Source organism: Halichoeres trimaculatus, unplaced genomic scaffold (genome assembly GCF_033239565.1).
Source record: "Halichoeres trimaculatus isolate MK-OKI-2021-1 unplaced genomic scaffold, fHalTri1.1 fHalTri1_scaffold_22, whole genome shotgun sequence".
Lineage (NCBI taxonomy): Eukaryota > Metazoa > Chordata > Actinopteri > Labriformes > Labridae > Halichoeres > Halichoeres trimaculatus.
In genome coordinates this window covers 22,052,596-22,060,621 of record NW_027437200.1, presented here as the reverse complement: position 1 = coordinate 22,060,621, position 8,026 = coordinate 22,052,596, and the positions used below count along the sequence as shown (strand labels likewise).

At 40.1% G+C, this 8,026-nt stretch overlaps 1 protein-coding gene across 1 annotated transcript in view; it reads left to right on the top strand.

The window, feature by feature from the left end:
- Nucleotides 1-3,599: 3,599 nt before the first annotated feature.
- The window catches only part of kdm6ba (lysine (K)-specific demethylase 6B, a), a 76,409-nt gene continuing 71,982 nt past the window's right edge, over nucleotides 3,600-8,026 (top strand). Inside the window, exon 1 of the mRNA XM_074699093.1 lies at nucleotides 3,600-3,731. The gene's annotated coding sequence lies outside the window, so the exon portion shown is untranslated. The remainder of the gene's footprint in view (nucleotides 3,732-8,026) is intronic.

Genomic DNA, 8,026 nt, shown 5'->3' with positions numbered 1-8,026 from the left:
CTACCCTAGAGGCCAGAGTGTGAATTAGCATGTTAGCTAAATATTTAGAATCAGGACGTTCATTTGTCACATTTGTAAATAACTTTCAACATTTAGATATAACATTTGACCAATATATTTCACAAATATTTCTCTAATTCTGCATAGAAAGTGATGTTTTAGAGCTAAATGTGGAGAAATGTTATTACTAAAGTCCCCCTGCATGGTGTCCTCTTTCATTTGATTTTTAATGCTTTTGCTAGTTTTTGTCCCACTGAAAATGCCGTAGAACTCAGTGGCATTTCCCGCCTTTAGTAACAACCTGAAGCCTGGAGTTGAACACAGGAGCCTCGCAGTGGCGTGGGTCTAACTTAGCACCCAGTAGTCTCGATGGGAGAGCAGGGAGAGCAGTCAGTGAGTGGATTTGGGGAAGGTTGTGTGAGCTGGTGACTACGGAGGCGGGGCAGTTAATGTCCAAGAGTCTTCACCGAAAATAAACCTGCATGGGGGAAGAGAGAAAGAGACGAAGGGGAGGAGGAAGGGAAGGGAATGAGCCTTTAGGCCGGGACCAAAGGCAGAGAGTCTCCGTTACAAAGGAATAAAAACTGCGCAGTTTCTTGAAGGACTGCCTGCCCTCATCGCGATGTGGATTAAACCTCCCGGGAGCAGGTCTGGTGCTGGTTTTTGGATGATTCGGATACCCGTGCCCGTTTCAACTCCCGCTGCTTTGGCATGGGGGGATTTTTAACAGTTGGGTTTCAGAGAAGTACCCGAGCTGTGCAGGCAGTTGGAAAAGCGATGTGACTGTGCAGAGATGCAAGCCCACAGATGAGGCTCTCCGTCATGCCTTGCCAATGGGCGAAAACATCTACGTTTCCTGGAGTGAAAATCCGTCTGCGTGACAAGTGGTCCTCGTTTCGACGACTGCACCGCGGCGCGATGTGGATCCTGAATGGGGGATTTATGGTTTTTGGGGGTTTTTTAGGGGGCTGCGTCATCCGTGTTTTGGAGGGGACATGGACTGCCATGCAGATTTTTTTTTTCCACAGTTACAGTCTGAACAGAGAGGGTCTGCTGGGCACCTCCTCGGCACATTTTGGATCGCACGTAGAGGGTAAGTATGTTCGCTGTGAATACACGCGCGCACAGACCGTTACCTAAATAACACAGAAAGACGAGGCGTCATTAGTGACACCCCAACTACAGTGGCTTCACCCTGCATTAAACCAGTACACCATCAACATTACTGTACAAAAAGACACGAACACACCCAAACATCGCGTCTTTTGGAGTAGATTGGACGTAAATCTGAAATGAGCGTGGCAGCACTACTCTGCATATGTACTAAGGCCATGTTGTCATGATAGTGGAGATAATTTGATCATATGGATCATGAAACTCATTGTAGTTAGTTTGAATTCTGCAGTAGTTTGATATCTGGGTCTCTGGACGAGCTGTTTTCAGTTTTTCCTTTGATTCACCTAAACTGGGTTTGGTGATGTCATGTTTTTACGGTAAGGAAGGAATAGTTTACGGGAAGGAAGGTGTGGAGATGATGTCGCAATCGCATTTTGCCCATCTCAGTGACATGTTTGGACGCACAGGAGCCGTGTGTAACAGCCTGCACAGCGTACCCCGTGTTAACACTTTGCGGACAGGAGGTCGGATTGCGGCACATTGATTTCAGCGCGGTTATAATCGCAGGCTTTCGAAGAAGTGTCGCATTTTTTTTTCCTCAAATGTCATGTGGTGAAGTTGTGGCGGGTTCTCCTCTATTTCCAGGAAGAGCGTTTGAATTTTCTTCCCTTGGATTTTACTGTCTCCACCCCTCGGTTTGCTGTTCTTGTAGCACTTCTCGTATGTTGCCACTAGGGGGCGATCCATGACTGAATCACTGCAGTCCACCTGTCTGGGATTTTGGGGTTTTGGTGTAAAGTAGTACTCAGTTTTGTTACATTATCAACAAGTTATTACATTTCAGATTTTTTTTTATTCTTTTTTTTTTTTTTTTCACATTTTGGGGCGTTGTTGTGGAGATGGGAGACAAAATCATTGTATCGTAGTATTGCAAATTTTTTTGTTTAACAATTTCAAATCATGAATTTTTTGTTCAAAATAATTTTCCCCCAAAGTTTTATAGTGTTTATTGATTTCAAGTTTTTTTTTTTTTTTTTTTTTTTGTAGCATTGTTATCTCGTGACGACATATTAGCGATGGGCACCTTTCACATCTGGAACGGTACGGTGCCCATGCCTGATATCTGGCAATCGGTAGCGGTACTCGACGGTACCACTTATAGGTACTTTTTGTGTTTATGTGGTAAAAAATATATATTTGTTTAATTTTTTTTTAAAACATTTTTTCACTTTTTTTTCAATTAAATATTATTAGATTATTTATATTATCAATTATTTAAATTATTTATTATTTATTTATATTATTTATTGAAATATCATTATATTATTTATATATATTATATTATATTATTTTATGTTATTCTTTAATTTATAACCTTGCAATGCTGCGTTCATGTCCAGCATGGACGATGCGTTTAGGTACCTTAACATTGTACCTTTTGGTTTTTCGTATTTAATGGTGCCCAGTACCCATCCCTAATCTTGGACATAACAAAGATCGATTACTTGTGATAACTAATATTTTTTGTTATTATACCCCTAAAACAAATGTAATTTTCTTGGCTTTAAGACACTATGTTTTTCACAAATTTTAGTCTTTCATTTGCGTCTTAGTTATAAGCTGAGTTAGAAAAAAGCAGAGACATCATCATCATCATTTAACTTTTTCACTTGGTCTGGTGTTAAAGCAAACTGAAAAGGATTGCAATTTAAATCAAATCATTACCGCAAAAAATGTAAAAAAAAAAAAAAAAAAAAAAAAACATATCATCCCAGCCCAACCTTTTTGGTATCTTGCTTTTGTTCCCTAAAATAGTAGTTCCCAATCTTTTTTGTCTTGTCAACCCCCTGGCATTCTTGTTGATGACTCACAAACAGTAGAAAATAACCCAGCTGCTTATAAACAAAAATAATTTATCCTCCTTCATTTGAAAATTAAAGTCTCTGACATTTAACTCAAACTAAACAAGAACATTAATTGCATGTTGCCTTGAAAATAGATAAGTACAATAAATTAGTAGTTTAACACAAAATCAAAGTAATCAACCTGCCTTTGTTATATATAACTCTTTTAATATTTACCCCAGAAACCAGGTCTTTACGTCTTTGAAACATGCTTCAAGTTTCGTTCGTTGGCTGGTTTCCTCTGGTTTTATTGAGGAACACATATCAGAAGATATCAGGCTCTAACAGTGATAGTTACTGATTGTACAGGTGAACAAAGTTACATGAAGTGCACAAGATGCTGAGTGCAGTTATGCTTTTTGTCCTTTAGGGGGCGACACATACACAGTCCAAGTTTGGTGAGTGTTTGTATCATGTAGCATCATGTAGAGCTGTAGAAGCAGATATTTGTCTCTTCATTAGATCATTAGTGTTGCTTGATTATTTTATTTTGATCTATTTTGCTTGATCTACTTTTTTTTCTCTAAATGAGATAATAACTTTTTATATGCTGTTTTCTGTTTCAACTATCCACCAACAGCACAAAGGCAAAGACCATGACTGGAAACTGTCGTGTGACTGTTGGAGTACCTCCAGCACCTGATTAAAGGCTGTCAGTCAAGCTGGGCCCTGACACCGGCGATGGACAACAGTGATGTCATTCCTGAACCGGTAAGACGCCCAAAGCCGTCTTATATTTTGCCTGATTATTTTGAGCTGCGCTTACGCACCTGCTGGTTCTGGACATGAGTTTTTCTGAAAGAGATAAGATGTGTGGATGTCAGTTTCTGATACATATAAAAACTTTTCCACTTGAGACGGGGTTAAGTTCATTTCCACCAACATCAGAGGAGAAAAACAAAGACAACCTAAAGCTGAAAAGTGTCAGCCGTAGAAGTAATTGAAGAAAAAGTAGCAGACCAAGAAGTAGTAGTGGTCATAGAAGTAGAATTAGTAGTTGTCAAAGAAAAAGTAGAAGTAGAAGTAGTTGTTTCCAGTTAAAGTGGTAGTAGTAGACAGTAGAAGAAGCAGTAGCAGAGATGGAAGTGGTTAAAGAAGTAGTAGTTGTAGTAAAGTAATAATAGGACAAGTAATTTAGGGAGTATTTACTGTGTAGAAAGTGGTATGTGCAGGATTTTTGGGTAAGACAAGGATCCGAAACATAAACTGTATAAAACATGGACATAGTCTCTCTCTGACATCACCTGTCTGTTTCTGAAACGGAAAACGAAGCAGATCGGCTGTCCCGGCCATATTGGTAGTGGTAGGGGCAGCTGTAGGGCACCTGCTTGTCACGTGACCTGAGCTGTGCCTCAGAGTGCACTCCAAAGAGTGACTTGAACTTGTAAAACCAATCCAAAGGATTGTCCACTGTCTTTGTATATTTCGTCTCAAATGGTAATGTATTGCGCAATGTTCGCCTTTGAACAGTAGAACAGCCCCTGTTATCCTGCCGTTAGTGCCTGTAATAGTGGCGTATACCTCCACTAAATTTAACGCTTTTTTTGCCCTTTAACCTGGCTCATGCATTCCACTGATCTTTTTTTTTTTTTTTTTTTGCTGTTAGAGCAAACGGCCCATTTTCCCCACTAAATGGGTGTGTATGGGACTTCCTGTACTTCCGGTGCCAGCCTCAAGCGGACACTCGAGAAACAGATTTTAGCTCTTCATCAATGTCTCATATTCTTAGACCACTTGGTTCAAAACAGCTGTTGCTGTGCCAAAACTGTGATAACTTTTGGAAGAAAGAACTGCACCATTAGCATCTCAAGACTCTAATGAACACAATCATGTGTTTTGCATGTCTGTAGAGCCAGAAATGTGGGCAGGACCGCGAGCTAAAAAAGGTGTTAAGAATGGAGAAATTTTTGATCAAAAATTACATTGGGGTGAATGAAAGAAAAAACAGGTTTTGTCTATCAGTTGGCTGTATACTGGCCAAAGGGTGCCATCTTTTGCTTGGATAATACATTTGTTAGAAGCAGGAGAAGCCAGTGATTATTTTGATGCCTTATTTTAGTCAGTAGAGTGAAGTTTGTGGTTTTTATGGCAGTTTGTTTGGGCTGAAAAGGTTCCGCTTTTTGGGAGCTGAGGTTTCATGGAAAAACCTGAAAAGTTTGTGTTGTTTAAACAGTTAAATCTCAAAAGATGTGTAAGATATTTAAAAGATACATCATGCACTGATAGCTGAAAGATTTATGGACATTTTAAAGCAAAAATTAAGTCTGTCAGTGGAATTATGCTGAAGTTTTAGAATTTCAAAGTTAAGGGAGTTTAAGGTAGAAAAGCTGAAGTTTCGAATTCATTTTTTGTCAGAAAGAGATGAATAAATCAAGAAGTTTCAGGGTTACAGATGAGACAAATGTGTTACAGCCTTTTAATCTATATCCAAGAAGATGAGAGCCATGGAAAAGAAGAACGTGTGGATTGGTTTTAACAAAAACAAAATCAAAAAGAGAGTCAGGAAAAGAGGTGGTGAGAGCTGACTCAGGATCCTCAGGGGGAGGAGTGCAGGAAGCAGTGGGTGAAGAAGAGGACAGGAAGTAGAAGGCGGGAGAAAGACTCCTCTACACCGTCCTCCTCCTCCTCCTCCTCTGTCATCATCAGTGGTGTCATCATCTGAGGTGTGTCATAGGGAGGGAGGAAAGGTGGAGCTGGTATCATCTGCCTACTGCGAATAGGTGAGGGCGTAATGACACATTCACTGGCTTTTTTTACAGTCCTATCTGTAAATTTATTTTTGACGGAGGAATGAAGAAACGTAGAGTCCATGATAAGAACAGAGACTCTGACAGCGTTAAAGAAGAGATGAGAGGAACAACACGAGAGAGGTGTGATGGAGCTGCAGCGCTTCAACCTCTGATTATACAACAGCTGAAAAAGAGGGCACTGGGTTTGTGTGTGTGTGTGCTGGTTCATGTGAGCTTACTCTGTGGGATTTGTGTGTTTGTGTTTGTGTGTGTGAGTCTGTTGGGGATTGGCAGTTTCACTGTCTGCTGTCCTTTCCTGTGCTAAGTGCCTATGCTATATGCTAACCAGTTATCACACCAGGTGGGTGCACACAGACCTGATACCTGAATGAGGTTTAAGTAGAGCCACAATATGCAAAAGCAAGAAGGGGGAGTGTGACAAAAACATTTGGAACTTGTAATTTAAAAAGATCGCCTGATCAAAAGTTTAAGACCACAGGCTATTAAACCAAAATCTGCTTCAAATGTTCATTTACTGTCAGGCATTCACACGGTCAGTCCCTCCTGATGGCTAAAGCTAAGAAGCTGTCTCTTCTTGAACGTGGTCGGGTCGTCAAGCTGCATAAGCAAAGCTTCTCGCAGCGTGCCATTGCTGCTGAGGTTGGATATAGTCGGACAGTCATTCTACATTTTCTGAAAGATCCTGAGCTTTAAGTGACAAAAAAGTCAAGGTAGACCCAAAAAATTACACCTGCGATTGACTGTCCGTCAAGACACAGGGCGGTCCTTGACCCAAATTAAGGCAATAACCATCAGACGACATCTGCAGGAAAAGGATTTCAAAAATAAAAAACAAATTCAAAGACCTCGTCTCCTTCGACGCCACAAAACTGCCTGTTTAGACTTTACCAGGGAGCATCATGGGACATTAAAAGGTGGAAAAAAGTTTGATTCCCTGATGAGAAAAATTAAACCTTGATGGTCCAGATGGCTTCAACGTTTTTCATTCAGTGAACACTGGAGCTTCAGGTGGAGCAGGGTGGTCAAACAGCAGATGTTGCAGCGGGCGTCCTTCATGACTGAGGGCCCTGGTCTGTGTGGGAAAAGCTGTTTTTTTCCTGATTAAAATCCAATAGAGAACATTTGGGGATGGATGGCGAGGGAAGTTTATAAAAATGGCCATCAGATCCAGACATTTGATGCCCTTGGTGAAACCATCTTCACCACTTGGAGCAATGTTCCCAAAAGCTTCCTAGAAACACTCTCATCAGGCATCAATAGGGCTGCAGCTATCGAATATTTTAGTACTCCGGTATTCTACTGAAAATTCCATCAATTAATCGAGTATTCGAAAAAACACATTTTTGTGAAATTAAAGAGCGGTTATATTTCAAATGAAAATTTGTTTCAAGCAAGTGTAAAATCAAGTGACTTTGGGTGATAAATTCCAAGTTCCGTGCGATCTGTTGAGATATGAGATACAAGCAGCTGATGCAGATCAATACATGCTTTCATATCAGTCTCCAAACTCCAGAAAAGAAGCTAGATTTGTTGCTAGTCGCTATTTTGACAAAAAGGTAGCTTGAGGGGTCTAAAAACTCACTAAATATGGTGTCAGCTCTATTTGAAATGCCACTCTTTGATCTTTTTTTTTAATTAAACGATTCCTCGAGGCAGAAAAAATTCCCCAATCATTTTTTGTAATCGAGTACCTTGAATTATTCGAGGAATCGTTTCAGCTCTAGGCCCCAAACCAATTTTTGAAGTGATTAAGAACGGTGGAGCTGCTCATCACTGAGTCCTACTGAGAAAAACTTTTGTTCTGGTTTGGAGAGGTTTTTGTCATTTTTTGAGCGATAGTCTTAAACTTTTGATCAGCTGACAAACAGCCTATTTCAGTTTACTTGTTGTTTTCAATAAATTACTTTTTCAAAGTGCTTTTTGTCACACTCCCCCTTCATATTCAATAAGGAATGGTTCTGTCCATCATGAGCTTTAACACTTCCCTTATCACATCTTTACATTACGCCGAAGCTTTATGTTAACTTTTCTGCCCCAACTATCTTAGCTTGGCATAGGGATAACAGTTTCCCCAAGAAAACTCTGGTTCTGGATTTTTTAGCTTTAAGTTTTGATGAAGAACTGAACTCACAAAGAAATAGACATAGTAGAATAGTTCTTGTCATGTGTAAATCTTTTTGTTACGACAATGCCTAAGCCATGTCCACACGTTGGGTGTCTGGGAAACTACATTTACTGTTATTCGTTAAAGCCTGC